The following is a 20,718-nucleotide window of genomic DNA, read 5'->3' on the forward strand; positions in this document are numbered from 1 at the left end:
TGGGTGTTGATGTTAGCACTGGCATCTGAGCATAGGGGCGACGTCCAAAAATAACAACTCACATGGCTGGCGTGGGAATGGAGCCATCAGAATGGAGACACCTGGGGCGCCTGTGTGGCTCAGTCGGTTAAGCGTCCGACTTCAGCTCAGGTCATGATCTCACAGTCCATGAGTTCGAGCCCTGCGTTGGGCTCTGGGCTCTCTCAGCTCAGAGCCTGGAGCCTGCTTCAGGTTCTGTGTCTCCCTCTCTCTCTGTCCCTGCCCTGCTCATGCTCTGTCTCAAAAATAAATAAAAACATTTAAAAAAATTAAAAAAAAAAAAAAAGAACAGAGACACCTGCCTTCCCAGAAGAGCCTAGCCTAAGGTCCCGTGCTGTGCTGGGTGTAGAGATACAAAAGAGAGCAAAAAGATATCACAGTACATAAAGCCAACATAACAGCATCTATATAGTTAATGCCTGTACATCTATAAGAAAAACGAAAACATTCGAATAGAAGAACCACTAGGAAAAAAATGCCAGAAGACACAAAAATTCCTTCTACGAAAGTGTTTACGTGAATGTCCTATAGAACATAAGAAAAGATGTTAAACCTCATTAGTAGTATCTGGAGCTTGGGGAGGTCTGGGTCTGTCCAGGATGGCCAGAGTGCTGGGGAAGAAATCAGGGGATTCCACTGTGGAAATATTTCAATATTTTAGTAACCGGCACAGCTACACTGTTGTGTGCCACTGAATGTCAGCCCCGGGTGTCTAATTTCCTGAGTGCCTGTTGACACGTCTAACTCTAGCTCTCAATCCTGCATGGTTCTTTGGGAAGGAACCGAGCTGTGGGGCAGCATTCCTATGTAGTAGCAAGAGTTACAAAGGAGAATCTTTTCAGAAGATACAGTTTCCAAAAAAAGGAAAAAAAAAAAAAAAAGCTTAGGGATAAATCTAACAAAATATGTGCAAGAAAATGATAAAACCGAATGGAGAGACCTTTAAAGAAGTTCTAAGTAAATGGGAGAGCCGCACCATATTTAATTATGAAAAGATTCCGGGTCTCAAAGATGTGAATTTTTTACAGCATAATTGCTAGATTCAATAATTGATAGGATTTAAATTAAAATCTGAATAAGGTTTTCCCTGGAAGATAACAAGGTGATTCTAACAATGGTCCAAGAATAGCTAAGGTATTGAAGAAGAAGGAAGAGGAAAGAACTGAAGGAGGAGGAGGAGGTGGAGGAGGAGGAAGCAGAAGGAGCAGAAGACAGTACCATGAATAGAAAACAACTAGGTGAAGGGAACTTGCCCTAGTGGATGTCATCATCAAGTTGCAGTGGTGAAGATGGTGTGGTTTGGGTGCAGGGGTAGACCAAGAGAACAATGAGCCAGCAAATGTGGAAACCTGATATACAGAGAAATTACAATAGAGGCCACACGTATATTGCTACAAGGTCAGGAGAAAGGTTTTCAGCAAAACAGCAGAAGTACAAACTGCAAAGGAAAAGATTAATAGATTTGACATTGGTGAATATAAGCACTAGTATTCAACTGAATACACAAAGACTGTGCCCCAATAAAACCTTGGGGCACCTGGATGGCTCAGTCAGTTAAGCATCTGACTTGGGCTCAGGTCATCATCTCGCGGTTTGTGAGTTCGAGCCCCTCACTGGGCTCTTTGTGGTCAGTGCAGAGCTCCCTTTGGTTCCTGACTCCCTCTCTCTCTGCCCCTCCCCAGCTCGTGCTTTCTCTCCATCTCAAAAATAAATTAAAACAAAACAAAGTGAAAAACCTCATTAGTAGTTAGAGAAACGCCAAGCCACCATTAGATAACACTTTACACCCACCAAAGTGGCCAAAAATAAAAAAAGTTGGATGATACCAAGCGGCAGCAAGGATGTGGCACATTGTGTGATGCGTAGATTGGCACAAACGCTTTGGGAAACAATTTGGCACTATCTGCGCAAAGCTGGTAATGTGCGCGTCCTCCACTCTGCAACTCCACTCCTAGGCGTAATCTGGAGAAACTCTGCACACGCACCCAGAAAGATCAGTATGAGGCTGTTTATGGCAGCTTTGTGTGTGGCAGTAAAATATTATAAACAACTGAATTTCCCTGACCAAGAAGATGGATAGACACATTTCGCCGTGTTCATTTCATAAAATAAATTTCTTACAAACAAAATAGATTTCGTATAATAAAATAAATATGACACAAAAGGGAAAATGAGGGAACAAGGGCCACCGATGAGCAAACACAGCGCTGAGTGAACAGAGCAAGGGGTGGGCTGTTATGTGTAGCCTAACGTCACTTCTCTCGAGTTTGAAATCTCACAAAAACCACAGTGAGTTGTTCATGGATGCGTAGGGGTTTTTGAAATGTGAAGTGAGGAAATATAAAACAGTCAGGAAAGGGGTGTCCTCTGGAGACTAGGAAGGGGAAAATGGACCTGGAGATAGGCACATGGGGGGATCCAACTGTATTTACAATGTTTTATTTCTTAAGTTTGGAAACGGATATTTGGCTGTTCGTTTATAATTCCCCTAGTTTTGAAAAAAAAAAAAAATCTGGTCGTTGGATGCACAAAATTCTATTTGTTTCATAGTCTGTACCTTCAGATAAACTCTTTGTATCTGGCTTTTCCAATGCATTTTTTCTTTCTTTTACTTAATCCATTTTAAAATAATATAATGAACACCCGGTAAACCCATCATCCAATCCAAGGACTAGGAAAATAAGTGATAATTCACACCTACTTATGTGTTCCTCCCCTATGCTGCTTCCAGCCCACCCGGAATTTGGTGTGTTCTATTTATTTGCCTTGTATGTTAATGTTAGCACATATATATGTAAGCCTAAACAACATATTGCTGATGCCCAAGGCTTTGGAACTCGATAAACAGCGTACCAACTGCACACAGTCTCCTGGAACTCAGTTTTTTCCTACTCACCATTATGTCAGCAGGATTGCTTTGCAGCCCTCTCTGGTTCCTGGGTGCCCCTCTTCTGCCAGTGCCTCTCCCAACACCTATTTCCTGTACTCTGTCACCCTGCTGGCTCACGGAAGTTCCCAATCAGACAACACAGAATCCTGGTCCCCCAACATGCTTGCCATGTGATCTTGGGAAAGTGGCTCCACTCTCCAAGCCCCAGCTCCCTGGTCTCTGAAATGGAGAGCATAATAGGATTTTTCAGGATTGGAGGAGAAAATGGATGTGGAGTGCTTAGGGCAGTGCCCAGTCCGTTGAAAGTGCTCAACATACACTGTTAGCTCTTCACGTGATGGTCACCATGACTTTCAGTCACCGCGTGTGCGCTGCCCTGTGTTCTGGACCTGTTTAATAAGCAAGCCCATAAGCCAGTGGGTAGTTCTTTTGGTTCTTTTGTATCTTGACTGAGGATGGTTCACTGACTCAAAAGAAAACAATTGCTAATAGCAGAATCTGTGGCATTCACTGTAGGTTCTTGGGAGCGATACTATCAAATCAGGGAGTTTCCCTTCTCTTCCCCTTTCTCTGTCCTTTCTCACCCAGATCACCAAGGTCTGGCCAGAAGGAGAGGGAGAGAGATGGAAATTGTAAGGGCAACTTGGAATAAAGGTTTGAGTGGCTCGGTGGGGCTGGAGGAGTTAGGATAGTTCAAGTGAGCGCCCAGTGTCCACAACCCTAAAACCCAGACCCCTCTCAGGCTGGCCCCTGGGTAAACCATAGTTCATTTTGTTGGCCTCCATTGGAGGGGAAAGTTCATTGAGTCAGCCAGTTCCTAATTGTTGAGAATTAGGCAAAGCTATTTAATCTCTTTATGATATCATCATCTGTGACACCAGACCTAAGAATGACACAGTGCTATTGTGGGGATGGAATAAAACAGTGTAAGTCGGGGACCTAATAGTTTTGTGTTTTTACATCTCTCTATCTATTTATAGATATAATTCTAGACTAGATATACAGCACTCAGTAAATAGTAGTTCACTTCCCCCCTTGAATGAGTGACACCTGAATACACACAAGGACAGGGAAGCCTGGAATAAAAATAAAGAGATTAGCAAATCGTGCTCCAGAAGTTTATAAAAAGAAAAGGAGCTGAAAAATAGGATCAGGCTGAGTGCAGGTGTTCAGTTGTCCAGGAATCGCTTTCCTCATTCATGCCATTACTGCCACGTCTACTTAATTGCTGGGACCCGTGTCTGTCGTACACGGGAGCTCTCATGGGCAGGACCATAGCTTCATCCTTCAGTGTATCAGGAGCAGAGCTAATCCGGAAGATCCAAAAACCCCAAAAGGAAAGCCCACACCATAGAGCAGTGGTGTATGCCTGCTTGATGAGCCCCCACGGTTCAGTTTTCTTCCTGAGAACCTCATCTCCCAAAGGCAAGACATATATAACTTGTGAGGTGTGAGCTATAGTTAGAAGACCTCCCCACCATTACCTTCAGCCTGACTCTGCTTGTGTAGCACCTGTGGTTGGAGTGGGGGAAGGGGAGTGGGCCAGGAGGGGCCATTACTCTTGCAGCATCTGGTCCTCACAGCAATCCTGAAAGTGAAGATAGGGATGTTTCCCAGAGAGGGACACTCAGGCACAGAGAGCTTGAAGGCTTTGCCCACCCGAGCATCTTGTATGGACCTCGCTATCATCCTATCTACTTTCCCCTCAGTCCACAAAATGTGTGAGGCAGCTTACCCAAATCGCTGGAATTCTAAAAACTAATTTAACCCTTGAGGCAGTAGATAGAAGGAGAATGAGCAGGTAGGTGGGTGGTGCAGGGAGAATGTTGGGGGAAGATGAGTTCATCCCAGGGCTCCTTGGAAGTGAGGAACATGGGTGGCTCCCAACTCCTTGATCAAAGCAAACACGGAAGCAAGTTCTTGGTCCACACTCAGATACATCGATCTTTCCCTACTAGCAGCATTGGGCCGCACCATTCTGCTAGACAACCTCCCTGGGGTGAGAAAGTGACAAAGCAGTGAAACACCAAAAACACAAGAATCCAGAGCTGAAGGAGCCTGGTACCAGCCTGAGTCAGGAGCGTCTTTCCCAGGAATAAGTCTTGTCCATCTTTCCACTAGGGGGAGCTAGAGGAAGCTCTTGGAGGAGGAGGGTTGGGCCTGCATCTCTTAAAACCTAGCTCAGGCGCTCATGGCTGGCTCCGTAGGTAGACCACGCAAGGTTTGATCCTGGGTTGTGAGTTTGAGCCCCATGATGGTGTAGAGATTACTTAAAAAGGAAAAAAAAATCCCTAGCTCAGGGGTAGCGATGGCCCCCAAACTTGACTCACGATGGCAGTGGCTCTTGATGAGCAGAGACTAGAAATATGAGTTGCCTGCAGCTGGCCAGTGATTACAAGACAGTAGAGCCATCACCATCACAAAAGATGCAGGGGCAGAGGGAGTCTGATAAAGGCAGAAGTTATAAGCGGTCATTATTTTAAAACACGCATTGAAAAAGCAGACAACAGTGGAAGTTATAGCCTGCTCACGTCTTTAAAAGTCGGCTACTCAGCAGCTAAGTCTTGTTTTTTTCACTATTTAAAATTGTACGTGTTTTAATTTTATTTAGTTTGCATTTTGCTAATTTTTTTTCTATTAAAAATTTTTTTTAATGTTTGTTTACTTTTGAGAGAGAAGGAGAGAGACAGAGCATGAATGGGGGAGGGGAGAGAGAGAGAGAGACCACAGAATCTGAAGCAGGCTCCAGGCTCTGCGCTGTCAGCACAGAGCCCAATGTGGGGCTTGAACTCATGAACCATGAGATCGTGACCTGAGTTGAAGTCGGATGCTGAACCGACTGAGCCACCCAGGTGCCCCTTACTTTCTAATTTTGATTATATATTTTTTAACTTACTGAAGTTTACCATTGTTTTATGATTGATACTATTGATTTTATTATTTATGATTCCTTCTATTACTGCACTAAACTTAGAATTCCTTTGCTCAGAAATCTAACAATTTTTTTTCTCAAAATTGTTCTGTAGTTTGACATTTTTATAGGTAACTTTTAAATTCATCATTATTTTTTGTTGTTGTTGCATAAAGTGATGGGATGGTTCTAGATGCTTTAGCAGTTCTTTGCTAAATAATTTTCCATTCTCTCTTACATGGCAAGTCTTCTTAAAAATAAATTGGTACAGGGGCACCTGGGTGGCTCAGTTAGTTAAGCGTCCCATTCTTGATTTAGGCTCAGGTCATGATCTCTGGGTTCGTGGGATCTAGCCCCACGTCAGGCTCTGCGCTGACAAGTGTGGAGCCTGCTTAGGGATTCTCTCTTTCCCCACACCCCTCTCTGTCCCTACCTTGCTCGCTTGCTCTCTTTCAAAATAAGTAAGTAAACCTAAAAAAAAAAGATAAATTAGTACAAATGATTGAAAAACATAAAGCCTGTTTCAGAATTACCTGTTTTTATTCAGAATTACCTGTTTTACAGAAATTTGTCTGTTTTTAGTAACATGCCATTGAAATCACTATGATATTATGATACATTTTTATATCTTGTATGAATATCCACCCTCCCTTACTTATGTGGGTTTGAAATTTCTTAGATATTCTCTTTCCTCTTGTCCTCACTGTCTTCCTCCTCCTTCTCTCTTTCTTTCTCCATGTTTTGTTTCTTCTAACTGAAAAGTAATTGTGAAAAGTAGCTGTGCTGTTTTCCCCAGTCAACATCATACCTTGAGTATTTCACATATCCTGGAAAATTATTCAAATCATTAAATTGGAATGAATGTTAATATTCAACTACATGGAAATTTCATTAATTGAATTAGCCATATTCCATGATGGACATATAAGTCATTTGCAGAATATCATCAACAACAATAAAAGCTCTATTTCAAAGTTATCTATTCTGTTTTAATGATCATCAATGAAAAAGGAGTATTTTTGTGCCTGTATCTTCACCCATGTTTTTTTTTTACTTAATACATATTTATAAATGGAATTATTGGGAGGCGCTTAGTCGGTTAAGTGACCAACTCTTGATTGCGGCTCAGGTCATAATCTCACAGCTCATGGTGAGTTCGAGCCTTGGGTCAAGTTCCATGCTGGCAGTGCAGGGCCTGCTTGGGATTCTCTCTCTCTCCCTCTCTCTCTGCCCCTCCCCTGATTGCTCTGTCTCTCTAAAATAAATAAATACACTTTAAAAAATGGAATTATTCAGAACATTATCAGTGCTTTTGGTGCTTACCACCAAATTGCTTTCCAAAAGAGGTACATTAATTTATATCCCTATCACAATGATATCAGAGTTCCTAGGGTTTTTTTTTTTTTTACCCCTTTAGCACTGTATATTATTAGTTAAAAATATTCACCAGTTTGGGAAGTGGGCAATGATACCTCATTTTTAAAAATTAGTATATGCATCATTACAAAAAGTTTGGAAATTTTTTGTGTGTTTAATAACCATTTATATTTCCTCCATGATTGTTTATTTTTGTTTTTCCTCCCTTTTTCTAAAAACATGTAACATATTTCTCATTGTTTTGAAAAGAACTCCTTATTTACAATAAGGACATTAGTCTGTCATGTGTTTATTGACCAACAACAATTTTAAAGAAGTTTTGCCAATGAACTTCTCTGTTTCTTCACCTCTCTGCCAAATGGAATCCTTGGGATTTTTACAATCAAAATCTCATTAAAGCCATAGATTAATTTTAAGAGGATAAACATCTTCTTAATATTGACTTTTTCCATCCAAGATGGTATGACTTCCTATTTATTCAAATGTTTTCTACATCTCTGTACACTTTTTGTAGTCTACATCAAATGGGTCAAAATATTTCCTTTAAGATTATTCTGCTGTTTTCTATTTTTATTGTCACTCTGGATAAGGTATTTCTATTACGATAACTGCTAACTGCTTATTGTTGTATACGGGGATGTTGTTACTCTTCGAATATTTGTCTTAAGTATAGTTATCTCAGTTAATACTCATTAATATAATAATTTCTAGTTTATTTTTAGGCTTTCTAATTATATGAAGATCATCCAGCTAGTGTTTTTCTTCTTTATTAACACTATTTTAGTTTATAATTATATTTCATGTTTTGGCCAGAATTTTCAGAACCATGTTGAAAATTTAAAAAGGAACATTCTTGTTTTGTTCCTGGTTTCTAGATGCCTGTCTAGATTTTTCTTTCTTTGCTCCCCTGGCTTGAGAGTTGTGATCTCTAACAGCACTCTTTTCTTTTTGGTCAGATAAAAAATATTCTACTACAACCAGAACATCTAGGACGTAGCATCCTAGTAGTTAAATCCTCTCAAATTTAACAGGCACATGTATTTGTGTGCCTATAGAATCCTACACACCTAGTTACATGTATACGTATGTACTCCAAGTGTTCTTTTTTGGAAGACTGGGTAGCTGGTGATGCATTAACAGAAATGAGATCCCAGGAGGAGCTTGGGGAGTTACCTAGCGATAGTGACCAGGACACTGAAGCATTGTCCCAGGATCTCCTCAAAGGGTCTTCCTTTACAGGACGGGCCAGAATTCACATGTTGAAGAGACATGAGATTTAACTTATGGAGAACTCAGCGTGAGTCAACACTTAGATGTGGTTGCCAAAAATAACCAGGACGTTCTAGCTGCATGAAGACAAACATAGGGAACGATGACTGTCAGTGCTCACCAATAGCCTGATACATATGCTAGGTGTGCTCACACAGATGACTCATGTCATTTTCTCGAGGCCAGTTCGAAGTGTCAAGGGAGAAACCGAAGATTAGTACCTAAAATGAGGCAGAGCAGGGGACGTGCCACGGTTTTGATGAAGTCTAGGGCCTGGAACTGAAGCAGTACACCCAAGATAGAGCTTGATGTGGCACGTTCAACAGTGAGGGAGCCTCCATTGTGTTGTGAGGAATTTAAAGCACTAAAAAATTTAAAGTTTTTTGGAAGGGCTATCACATGAAGGGCAAACTCTATGGATATAGAGTGAGCCCCAAACAATCAACCTACTCCTGAGCTATTACTTGCTTGCAGATTTCAATTACCATCTATCTTCATGCTGGTTAATCATGAACTATCATATCTGCAGCCCAGGCATGCCCTGGATGTCCTGTAGGCAGCACCCTCAGTCTTGGGGTGTTGAGGGCTTCTCAAAGGCCCATCTGGAAGCACTGAATCCAATCATATGGAATAGTCATAATCATTATTTTAGTAAAATTTGTTGAGTGCTTATTATGTACTAGCCACTGAACTAAATACTTTGTATTCATTACAAAATGAATGTTGAATTCTTCCGCTCATCTTACCAAGTATGTATGGTTACTACCTTGCAGAGAATTTGAGTGAGACCCTCAGAGGTAAGTTAGTGTCTCAAGGGTAGCTATCTGCCTGAAACCAGTATCCAAAGGGTTAATGAGACCAGTAAACACAGCTGCAACTTTTCACCCTGGCCTTTCCCATTTGCCTTTAAAGTTGCCTGACTTTCCTGGAGGAGGTAGATTTGGGGCATTGTCCTCTTGTCTCCACCTCTGGCTTCCTTTCAAATAATCCCTTTCCTTGCTGTGTCCTCAAGGTCCCAGTGATAGTCTCTTCTGTGCATCAGGCAGATGAACTTGGGTACAGTGATACAACCAGTAAATGGTGTAGTTGGGTTCAAGCTCCAGGTTTCTCTGGCTCCAAAGGTAAGCTCTTTCTAGGACACAAACACCACAGTTCCAGAGAGGGCAGATCAAGGTAGGAGGCACCATGCACTGGGGAAGCCCAGACACGAGGGCCCTCTAGGTGCCTGATGTTTTAACAGCTGCTGCCTCATTCCAGAAGCCTATCAGAAGTATGCTTTTCAGTTAAAGGGATGTTTGGCCTTTTATGTTTTGAAAGGCACTCACAAACCCTTCCACGAAACTGTGGGAGGACAACCTGTTTCAACAGAAATCCCTGCCATGTTCCCGTTGAAGGCTTTCGCCCACACAACTCCATAAAAGCCTGTTGTTTTCTGGATGTAGAGAAACCCTTTTATTTCAGAGAATGCGAGGGTGAGGATGGCTAACAGACATAATTGTTAAGGTTAGGAATTCCTTCGATTGCAGACCCTGCAGCCTCCACGATAGAGACACTACTTTGCATGGTTATACACATGACAAAACTCTCAGGAATTAGAGCCGCCATACTGGCAGATCTGCTGGAGTCATCACCCATCTGGGATGCTGAAGACTTCAGGATGTTCCCCGCCTTCCTTCTGGGATCTTCTGGGCATTAGGCACCTGTCTTACTCATTTTTGTATCCCTGAGATTAGTCATGGTTTATTCACCATCAGGACTTCTTTCCTAACAGAAACCTTGCCATCACCTCTCGGAAGGAAACGTGGAAATTGTGTTGTTTCTCCCAGCCGTCAGTTTTCCCTATCATGACCATGACAGTGGCAAACAAACTTTCTGCCAAGAAAGATAGGCCAGGTCACAAGTCAAAAGGAAAATAAACAAACCAACCCAAACAGATATATAAGTAAAGGTAACATTATAAGACACTCAGGGGAAAATGATGTCAGGAACAAAGTAAGGAGCAGGGAAAGGAATGGTTAGAAATATATTCCATAGATGTGTATCGATTTGGACAGGTTTAATAATGCCAAGAACACAATTAAGAATAGAAGCAGAGAAAAACATGTCTACAATGAGACACTGAAAGAAAAAAGTCTAGACAACATTTTTTTTATCTGTTAGAGAACCAGACTTAGAGCCAGAAAAGAAATGAAAACAAATCATATTGTAGACCTTTTAAAAAGTTTCTGTCTTTGGATGTTTTTTCTTTGCAGGAATAGCCAATAGCTTCATGATTGTGTGATTTCTGGGTGTGCTAGGAAGGCCCATCATGCTATTTGTTTCCTTCACCTTGAACAGAGGTGTGTCAAATTCTCAGGAGTGTCAAAGGAGGAAATGGCCCCTGGGCCTTGCCCTCTTCCACACAGTTTATGACGAGCCCAGTGACAACCTAACAAAAACAGCTCTGATGCAGAGTGACCCCAACCCTGCACTAGGTATGGGGCAGTGTACCCAAGGCTGAGAAACAGCCCCAGCCGGAAGCTCCTGAAACAATGACCGACAAGTGAGGGAAGATCAGTGCCAAGGTGAGGAGTTAAAAATGAAAACATTATGTCTGAGACATAACTTGGAGACTAATAATAACAACAGTCCTCTGCATGCGCATTGATCCCTGCAGTTTTTATAAAACATTTTCACAAGCATGACGTGATGTATCATTAATAGGGTTGAATCATTATTCTGATTTTTCAGAAGAGAACACTGAAGTCTTCTTAACCAAACAGGATTTTATCCCCTGTCTGATGAGTCCTAAGCCCACTACCCCTGCTGTCCACACAACACCTTCAGACCAAATAGTGTAAGGATGGACTGGCTGTTTATTTATTATTATTTTTTTAAATTTTAATGTTTTTATTTATTTTTGAGACAGAGAGAGACAGAGAATGAGCAGGGGAGGGGCAGAGAGAGAGGGAGACACAGAATCCGAAGCAGGCTCCAGGCTCTGAGCTGTCAGCACAGAGCTTGACGCGGGGCTCGAACTCATGGACTGTGACATCATGACCTGAGCTGAAGTCGGACGCTTAACCGACTGAGCCACCCAGGTGCCCCTGGGCTGGCTGTTTAAACACCAGATGGGGCAAGGGTTCAAAGAACTCTGAACTCAGGAGGAAAGCTTTGGGTTTTACTTACCTGTGACAGAAAGACATGGTTTCTTGATCGATATGCTGAAAAGTTAGTGGACCATGATACACCTGGGACTGAGTTCCTTCTCTGCTGTTTACTAGCTGCGGGTCTCTTGGAGAAGTTACCACTCTGTGCCTCAGTTTCGTTTTTGTAAAATAGGGACAATAGTACCATCTCAAAAGTTGTGCGGGTTCAGTGAGATTCTGCATGCGGTGTACTTAGCATTGTACCTGGCATGTCACAAGTGTCCCGTAAGTGTTGGAACGCTGGCTGTTGTCTTAGTCTGCTCAGAATGCCATAACAAAAAATCATAGACTAGGTGGCTTAAAGGCAGAATTCTGTTTTCTCATAGTCCCAGATCGAGGTCTGGCAGGGTCCGTTTCTGGCGAGATCTTTCCTTCTGGCATATGGACAGCTGCCTTCTCACTGTACCTGCATATGGTATGCACACATGCCGAGAGAGAGAGAGAGAGAGAGAGAGAGAGAGAGAGAGAGAGAGAGAGAGGTATCTCTGGTGTTTCTTCTATTGGTTTGCATGTTTCTATGACCTGATTTATTTCTTCATTTAATCCAAATACAGCTACACCAAGGGGTTGGGGCTTCAAGGTGTCAATTTTCTGGGGAGACACAGTCAGTCCATCACATCTATTATTACCAGTGTTATATATTTTCCTTTTCAGTACTAATAAAATCAGTGAGGTGATAGATAGTTGCACAAAAAGATCGAGGTATGAAACATTAGAGTCAGAGCAAAGACTGCTGCAGAGACACGGAAGGAAGAGGAGGAAGGAGTTCTAGAAGTGAGGGACTCTTTAATTCCTCTGATGGTATTGAGAACTTACTAGGCATTTCTATGTCCTGGAGACCCAAGGAGTGTAAGTGTGGAGTCAGGCAAGTGAGAGCCAACTTCTTTGTGCTGAGCTCTGCCTGAGCTGTGCTGGGAGACGAGCATGAGGGTCCTGCGAGAGCCAAGAAATCCTCATTGAAGGGCAAATATGGGAGTGCCACGAAATGCTTCGAGGGAAGAATAACCAGCGTGGAATGCAAGAAAACCATCAAAAGAGATCATTTCTAGCCCTGACTGGCTAAAGACAAGGAGACAAAATGGACAGAAATGGGGGACCCAGGAAGTAGGGTTGGGAAAGAAGAGGGAGATCTCTCAACAGCACAGAGGAATCACAGTGCTCCTTTTCAGCAGGAAACAGCCCTGAGGGCTGCATCAAACTCCAAAGACCACACACACAAAAATAAACACTGTATTATTTCCTGTAATGAAATAATGTTCTAATCAAACCTCCAAATGCCCTCCCTTATCTGGAAGTGAGAAGATGACTAATTTTCTCTTGTCAAGGCATTACTGGAACAAGTTCTGTCTGTATGGTTTTCTAAGAAAATAATTGGATTTGTATAATACCTTCACAAAGCCTGGATGTCCCCTCCCTTCCAGAGAACATACAGTAGGGAGGAGCCAAGGCTCTGGGAGCCAGGAACTCAGACTCACAGCTAAGCACATGTGCTTAAAAAGGCCCATATATAAGGTTGGTCTTGGGCAGGAAGACTAGAGCCTGCCCATTTGCTTAAAGAAGCAAGATCTTCAGTGCAGGTAAATTTCTTTAGCTCCAAGAGTGGATCCAGTTTAGCCCAGAGCCCCTGGGGACCTCCAGAGACTCTGGCTTCAGAAGATGAGGGAAAGGTAGCTGCTTCTCCTGGCTTGAACTTTGCAGGTTAGAGTGCATATGGAAAGAGCCGTGGAGTCTGGAGACCTGCATTTTGTTCTCAACTTTGCCATTGCGAATCCGTGTGACCTTAAGGAATAGACTTCAGCCCTTTGGCCTCCGTCTCATCATTAAAAGAAGGGGGTCTTCGGGCCTAGGGGATCTCTGAGGTTCCTCCAGCTTTGATTTCTATCCGTGGTTATTTGTGGAGTGACTCATACTTCTAGGTGCTGACATTTCCCGGGGCTCAGAGCATTCCAGGGGGCTTCAGAGCTTCCTTGATTTTGGAAGGGGTCGGGAGGTGACTGGTTCCTGTCTGGAGCCTTGTGAGATCCTGATGTTCTGGGAGGTAGGCTCTTCTCTGGGTGCGAATAGGGAGGCTGGTTTGACTTCTGTGAAATCAGATGTGAAGACTACAACAGTGATGCTGTTCACATTCTGTGAGAGGGAGATAGTTCCTGAAGGAAACCAGAATGTGCCACCCTAAAATGTGCCTCTTTGTTATAAAAAATATGTTGAGCTGAAGGCAATTGAGCAGTAGTAAACACAGAAAAAGTTCTCCCTTTTCTGCCTACAGTCAGGAAATGAATTCTCCTTTTATTGGAGACATGCTCTTACAGGACCAGAGAAGGCAATAGACAAACACACCTACTTAAACTAACCCTTATCTTCCTTGTTCTTGTCCTAGATAAGGAAGTTCATGTCTTAGTTAAAGAGGTTTAGGACTAATTAGTTTTAGTTGGGCTACCACTAGCCCAAACTCCTTTGTCTGGTCAATTATTCTGATTTATTATTTCTTTGTCTAAAAGGTATGAAAGCTTCCTGCTTTGGCCACTTTGGGTCTTTATCCCATGTTCCCACATAAAGACCCCTATGTTCATGTAAAGAGTCAATAAATCTGTGTGCTTTTCTCCTGTTAATCTGTCTTGGTCAGTTTCATTTTCAGACCCAGCCAGGACCCTAAAAGTGTCGAGGAGAACTTTTTCCTTCCTTACATCTCTCACAGAGTAGTTATCTGTATGGTGCTAGAACTCATTTAGACCAGAAATCTAGAAGTCACTGTGGTTGGAGCCATTTGCTGGCCTCTGGACATTAGAAGTCACTAACTGAAGCTCTGGATGATTCTAGAGGAAGGCAGTCAGCTCTCAGCTCAGTTTGTCATCCTTTTTTGTGGTTTGGGGCGGGATGCACCCTGGATATGGGTTAAACATTGTTCCAGAAATGCCAGGTGTAGTCTTCAGGAACTCAAGGCTAGGACAGTGATCCTAGCCTTGAGCCAGTGGAGTGGACCTACCTTTTTTGATCTGGGGAATCTCCCTGACAAGATAGGGTGAGAGGGTGTCTTTGACTTTTAGAATGAAGATTCTTGGACTTGGTGGGTGCTGACCATTATACAGAGTGAGCACCTTGCAGTGAAGAGAAGAAGGCCCTCCCTAGAGGGAGAGCCTGGCCACTGATCTTGATTTCCTTGTAGGCAGAAACTCTAATTCATCCTGTACTCCTATCATCAAGGGCAATGCTGGCCCATATAGAGGCACTCAATAAAGCCTTGTTTAAATGAGTTGAATCTACCACTTTTCAATCTCCCTGTAAATCTCTCTACTGACCAATCAATAGAAAGGAATAGAATAGACTCATCTATTAGTGGCATAATTGGCTTTGTGATAAATGTGTCCACCCCAAGGGTAACCAGTAAACTGATTCCTAACACAGAGATTGGTTGTGCCTTTTTTTGAAAGTTACGTAAATGTCATCATAGGGTCGTTGTGCCTGGATTTTTTCACTCAGCACTGGTGTTTGTGAATTCTATCCGTATTGTACCAAGTAGTTCTTGTTTGTTCATTCTCAATGCTGTGTGGTATTCTGTTGTGTGAATGTAGCCCAATACTATTCATCCATGTTCACGGGCATATGGGTAGTCCATATCCAGTCCAGGCCTAGTTTGAATAATGCTGTTATGAATGCTGTTGTATATGTATTTTTGTGCATAAATTTAAGCATTTTTATTGGGTTACATCCAAGGATTGTTGTATCATAGGATGGGTATATGTTTAGCTTTAGTATTTATAGACAAATAGTTTTCCTAAAAGATGTTTTTGATGGACTTACTTTTTCCAAAGTTCTGTCTTAGTTTCTAACTACACAGCATGATATTCTAGAGTAGTATAAATCATAACTGAAGATGTGGGGCTATCATTCCTCAAGTCTGGGACAGAGCCTTTGTGGGGGCAGGGAATGCTCTTACTCAGCATCCTCCTACCCTGTTCACACACTTGAACAATGGTCAAGTAAGCGCTAGGTCATGACAGATTCAGGACTGTCCTTTCCAGGCAGCTCCTTTTACAATGGTCTCTGTTGCATAAGATCAGAGACCCTTAGAATACCTTTTCTAAGGTAATACGTTGGTGCATCAGAGAGGAGACTCACCTGTGAGGAGAAGATCAAGTGTGCTGGAGGGGCAGAGAGGACTCTGGGGAGGAAGGGAAACTTGGGCTGAACTTTGAAGGATGGATAGATACATTGGAACCAGAGAGAGCAAGAAAAACCCTGTGTCTGTGTGCACATAAAAAGATAAGTTGAGAGAGAGGAGAGGAGTGTGCTGCAGGTTGTTTACACAGAAGGGGGCCAAAACACCAAGAGGTGAGCCATTTTCTTTGAGGCTATGGACTGTGTGGATCTGAGGGGAGTGGTGTGGAATGGCCACTCAGAAGCAAATGTAGGATCAGTTGGAAGAAAAACTACCTCTGTCTGACCAGGTAATGTAGCACTAAGTCTTGGACGCTTTTAAGATGCAAATGCTCTGGAAAAAAATAAGAGGAACTAATTTAGATCTGTTTTAAAACTGATTCTTATTCAAATGTGTTTTGAAATGTTCAGAAAGGAGACAAATCAAAGGGGTTGGTCCATTAAAAGTGTGGACGGTGGTGGAGAAACATGGGCAGGGACTGACCCTGGGTGGGTGCTGTAAGACCAGAAGCAGGCTTGAGGGAACAGAGTGACCCCACTTGGATTCTAGATGAGGGCCTCACCCCCATATGGCTAAACAGGCTGAGGGCCCATTGAACTTCCTCAGATGTCTCACGTGTACACAGAGATGCTGAATGGGGTGACCACCAAATTCCTTCTAGCCTGATATTTGGTTCATATGCAATGAGTGACACCATTCCACACAGCTAAGTCAATATTCCTAAGCCCAAGGAAAGCTATCTCCCCAAAGGTGTCTGTATTTCTACGAGGCCACACATTTGTGGCTGTGCAGTGTCCCATGGAATCAGATGGAAGATGGGGCAGTTGGGAGTGGTAGAGAGCTCCAAAAAAGTTTAACATCTCCAAATAGGCATACAGTCAGCCCATAGGAACCTTCAGGAACACTAGCTAAGCAGGAGGCTTTCTGCCTCTCCTCCTCCCAATCTATTCCCAAGGTGTATGTTCCCTTTGGAGACTCCTTTCTCCTTGAAGGCTGACCTTAATTTTACTTTGTTCCCCAGGGTGCTTTGCCTTAGAATCTGCATAATTCCTCTGGAAAGTAACCCCAAAGCCAGCATGGATTAGAAGGGAGGGCTGTTAATGAAGCCCCCGAAAGCAAACCTCAACCTAAATTAGTCCTTAGGGATGTGATCAGAACAACAGAAGAGCAGCCAAATGATTGACGGCTCAGAAAAAAAAAATCACATTTTATATCTCATTTAAGCTTCACATCAGGAGGGGCAGGGAGGGCAGGCTTTTACCATTCTTTACGTTTTGCAAATGAAGAACCATCCATTTGTTCATTTAGTCAGCCTGTCAGCAAGCATTTATCAAACATCTGTTTATTCATGATATATTGCCTGGCTTTGTTGAATCCAGAAAAAGATATATACCATTCTTATCTTCAATAGCTCATAGTTGGGGCACATTCCTCATTGTTTCCTCAAAGACAAATGTCTCATCCAATAAATAAAGGAATGCTTGAGGTCTTCTGTTAAAACTATATCTAAATTAGACATATCTAAATAGTAAAAAATTTCATGATCCTTTCAAACCATTAATTTTGCTGTTGGGGAGGAAAACTTTCCTCTACCCTCCCAGATTCTTTTGCCTGGTCTAAGAATTAAATTGACATGAAACAGATTAACAAGAGAAAATAAAATTTAATTATGTAAGAGGGGTCCAAAAGAATATGGCAATCAGGCAATTGAGGCTTATATGCCATTCAAAGCTAATGAAAAGGAGGTAGGGTTGAGGACTTGAAAGGGAGACAATCCACAGGAAGATGAAAACGAGTAAATGTTTGGTAAACAAATGTTTGCTGAGCCTATAGCAACAATGGGAGACAGAGAAGAATTTTAACCAACAGACTTTTCTAGGTCCTACCCTGTCTACCACACCTAATTCATACTGTACTGTAGTTATCTATGGTAATAGCTCCTTTTCTGAAATAAGTCCTCTATCTAAACTCTCTTACTTGCAGTCAGGAGAGAGGCAAAAAAAGAAACACTTCTTGAGTCCTCCGTTTCTTAAAAATAATCAGCCTAAAATATTTCACATGCCAAAGAGACAGTTTGGGGCGGCAAATTTTGCTCCCCTACACTGCAAAATAATTTTCTTTTTTACAAACAGGTCATGATCTGTTCATAGAGATGTGGGTTTTCCTATTCATAATCAGTACCTGCAAAACCACGTGAAAGCTGCCCAGGAATGTCTGATGTCATCACATCTAAAAAAATTAATTACAGACAAGACTTTAGCACAGAGAAATGGCAGGCCACATCTTCAAGTCTTTTTGAGACACACATGTAACTGTAAATGCTAAGAGTCTATAAAAAAGTAATGAATCAATTAGAGAAAAAGTTCTGTTGCATTAAGATAAATTCTTCATGATGGACCCAGTTAATCACATTTTATTCTCTGAATTCCTACTTGGAGCCTACCCCTGTGCAATAACAGTCTATGTGAATTACACAGCGCTTTAAGCCAACTTCTCTACAAAGGGCCAGCCAGTAAATATTTTAGGCTTGTTGAATATATGATCTCTGTTGCAACTACTCAACTCTGCTGTTGTAAAGTATGTTGCAGAAATAGCCACAGACTATTACCTTGAACAAAAACAGGTAAGTGTAGCTGTGTTTCAGTAAAATTTACTTACAAAAACCAGTGGTGGGCCAGATTTGGCCCATGGGCCACAGTTTGCCAACTCCCGCTTTAAAGTTTTTTTCAAACTACTTTACACAGTTATCTCTTTTGAGTTCTGAGAGGGGACACAGTATATGTGAGCTCCATTTTACAGGTAAGGAAACCAACTCAGAAAAGATAAGGGGTCTGCCCACGGTCACACAGGTAAGAAGGGACAAACCCAGCCACGTTCTGGGTGTTCTAATTCCACATCTAGTGCTCCATGACCACTGTACCTCGCCAGTGACACAAAAGAAGTATAGTCCCTGCCCAAGATAAATCAGGCAGGGCTGACACGTAGTCTTGTTCTTTTGTTCCAGCTGCCAAGAGCCTGGGATTGATCATGTTTCCAATCCGATGCTTTTTATCATGCAGACAGACCATGGTGTGAGAAGCCTAGGTTTCTTTTCCAATTTTACCTCTGACAGTTTGGTGGGTTGTGGCGGGACGCCAGAGTTCTCTGGCAATCAGTCATCCCCTAAGAGGATTCTTTAGGTCCGTAGCACCTGTGAATGAGAATGTGGTTCTTACTTCTTTTGTTTCTTTTCCAGAGCCCCGTCTCTACCCTTATGTGAGTTAAGGGCTAAGTGTATGTGCCTAGCGTGAGTACAGTGTTTGGCACAGTGTAGGTGCTCAGTAAACATCTGAATTCACTGAACATCAGGGCAGGGACTCAAGGCATGGAACACTCAGGTGTCTCACCTGGCCATGCCCCTCAGTGTTCACCAGCCAGTTAGCACCCAAAGGCCTCATCTGGATTAGGAGCACGAGGGACACCCCATCATAAATGTCCCTCTTGCCCCAAACGTCTATCGCGAAGTCAAGGACAACCAATGTTCACAAGTGAAGGTGGAGGCTCTGAGTACTAATTTGCTGAGTATGAGTGAACCCTGACATGAAGAACGTGACAGAGGAGTCTAGCACCCTCTGGGGAGGCAAGGAAAGGACGTTCAGGCATGGGGGGGGGGGTGTCTCTAGGCTGCACACTTGCATATCAGGTGCCCCGGTCAGCTTTTCCACATTCATTTGCATAGTCTTATGCTAATGGCCTGCTGCAGCACTGTCTACTTACAATAGTTAAAATTAATTTCCAAATACAACCAAGATGCATCTGGCCCTTTGCAGAGAGCTGTGGCAATCTGAGAACAAGCTGATTTCACCCACAACTTGTAACATACAGAGGACATATAAGAATCGCCAACTGCCCACATCTGGGTGTAGACTCTCCTTCAAGTGCCTTAGGAATACTTATTTAAAGGCAAGATATATGTGTGTGTGGTTTCATTCTGAAATTTGGAGGGTGAGAGGATCTTGTGTTGGGCACTTTATCCTCTGAGCCCCACAAGGCACCAGGACTCGTTATGTGATGGGATGTTTTCGGGCATGGGGAGAGATCTGAGTGTGAGCCAGCCCTTGGGAAGGAGGGCACGAGCCTGGGTCAGCTTCTGAAGCTGAGGGACCTGTTATTATTTGTCATGTCACAAGCTGTGAAGGATTGCCGCTCAGGCTTGAAGGGACAAAAACAGCAAGATTTAGCCTCTCTGTGGCTCTGTGTTTGTTTATAAGTGTAAATGTGGTGCAGGAAGCTTCGCCTGATTGTCCATATCAGTAAGCAACTCGCGGGAAAAACACAAGGCCCCAGTAACAGTGTTTGGATCCCTGTAACCCCGGTTGGGACGGGGCTGGGTCTTCCCCCAGGAAGCATACCTGCAACCGTGACACAGAAGAACAACCGGGAGTCAGGCTAACCTCAGAGAGAGGTAAGGGTGTGAGACAAACGGCATTCCGCCGGCGTTAATCCTGTGGGGGATGAAAACGGGTGTTAGACAGGTGAGGTTTCAGTGTGTGAATCACTCAGAGCAGAGCCCGCAGGGGAATCCAAGGACAAGGCTGTTTCGTGAACTGGTCCCTCACGGCGCTTGATGAGCTAAATACAAAACCAAGGGTAAGTGTTCAGGAACTTTTATAGCAATGGACCAAATAATTGTGTTTCTGTTGAATCTGAAAATAATTTTTAAAGGAAGGCTTGTATTTTGTATATCTTTTTTTTAAATTTCATTTTTCTAATAATTTATATTCATTAATTTGTGTGACAAGTTGAAGATAAAAGAATATAGGTACTTCACTAGTGATAATTTGAGAAGCACCAGTTAGAAGCACCAGTGTCCTAGGTGGTAGGCAGTGGGTCAGTAGACAGGCAAGGT

This window comes from Felis catus, chromosome A3 (assembly GCF_018350175.1).
Source record: "Felis catus isolate Fca126 chromosome A3, F.catus_Fca126_mat1.0, whole genome shotgun sequence".
Classification (NCBI taxonomy): domain Eukaryota; kingdom Metazoa; phylum Chordata; class Mammalia; order Carnivora; family Felidae; genus Felis; species Felis catus.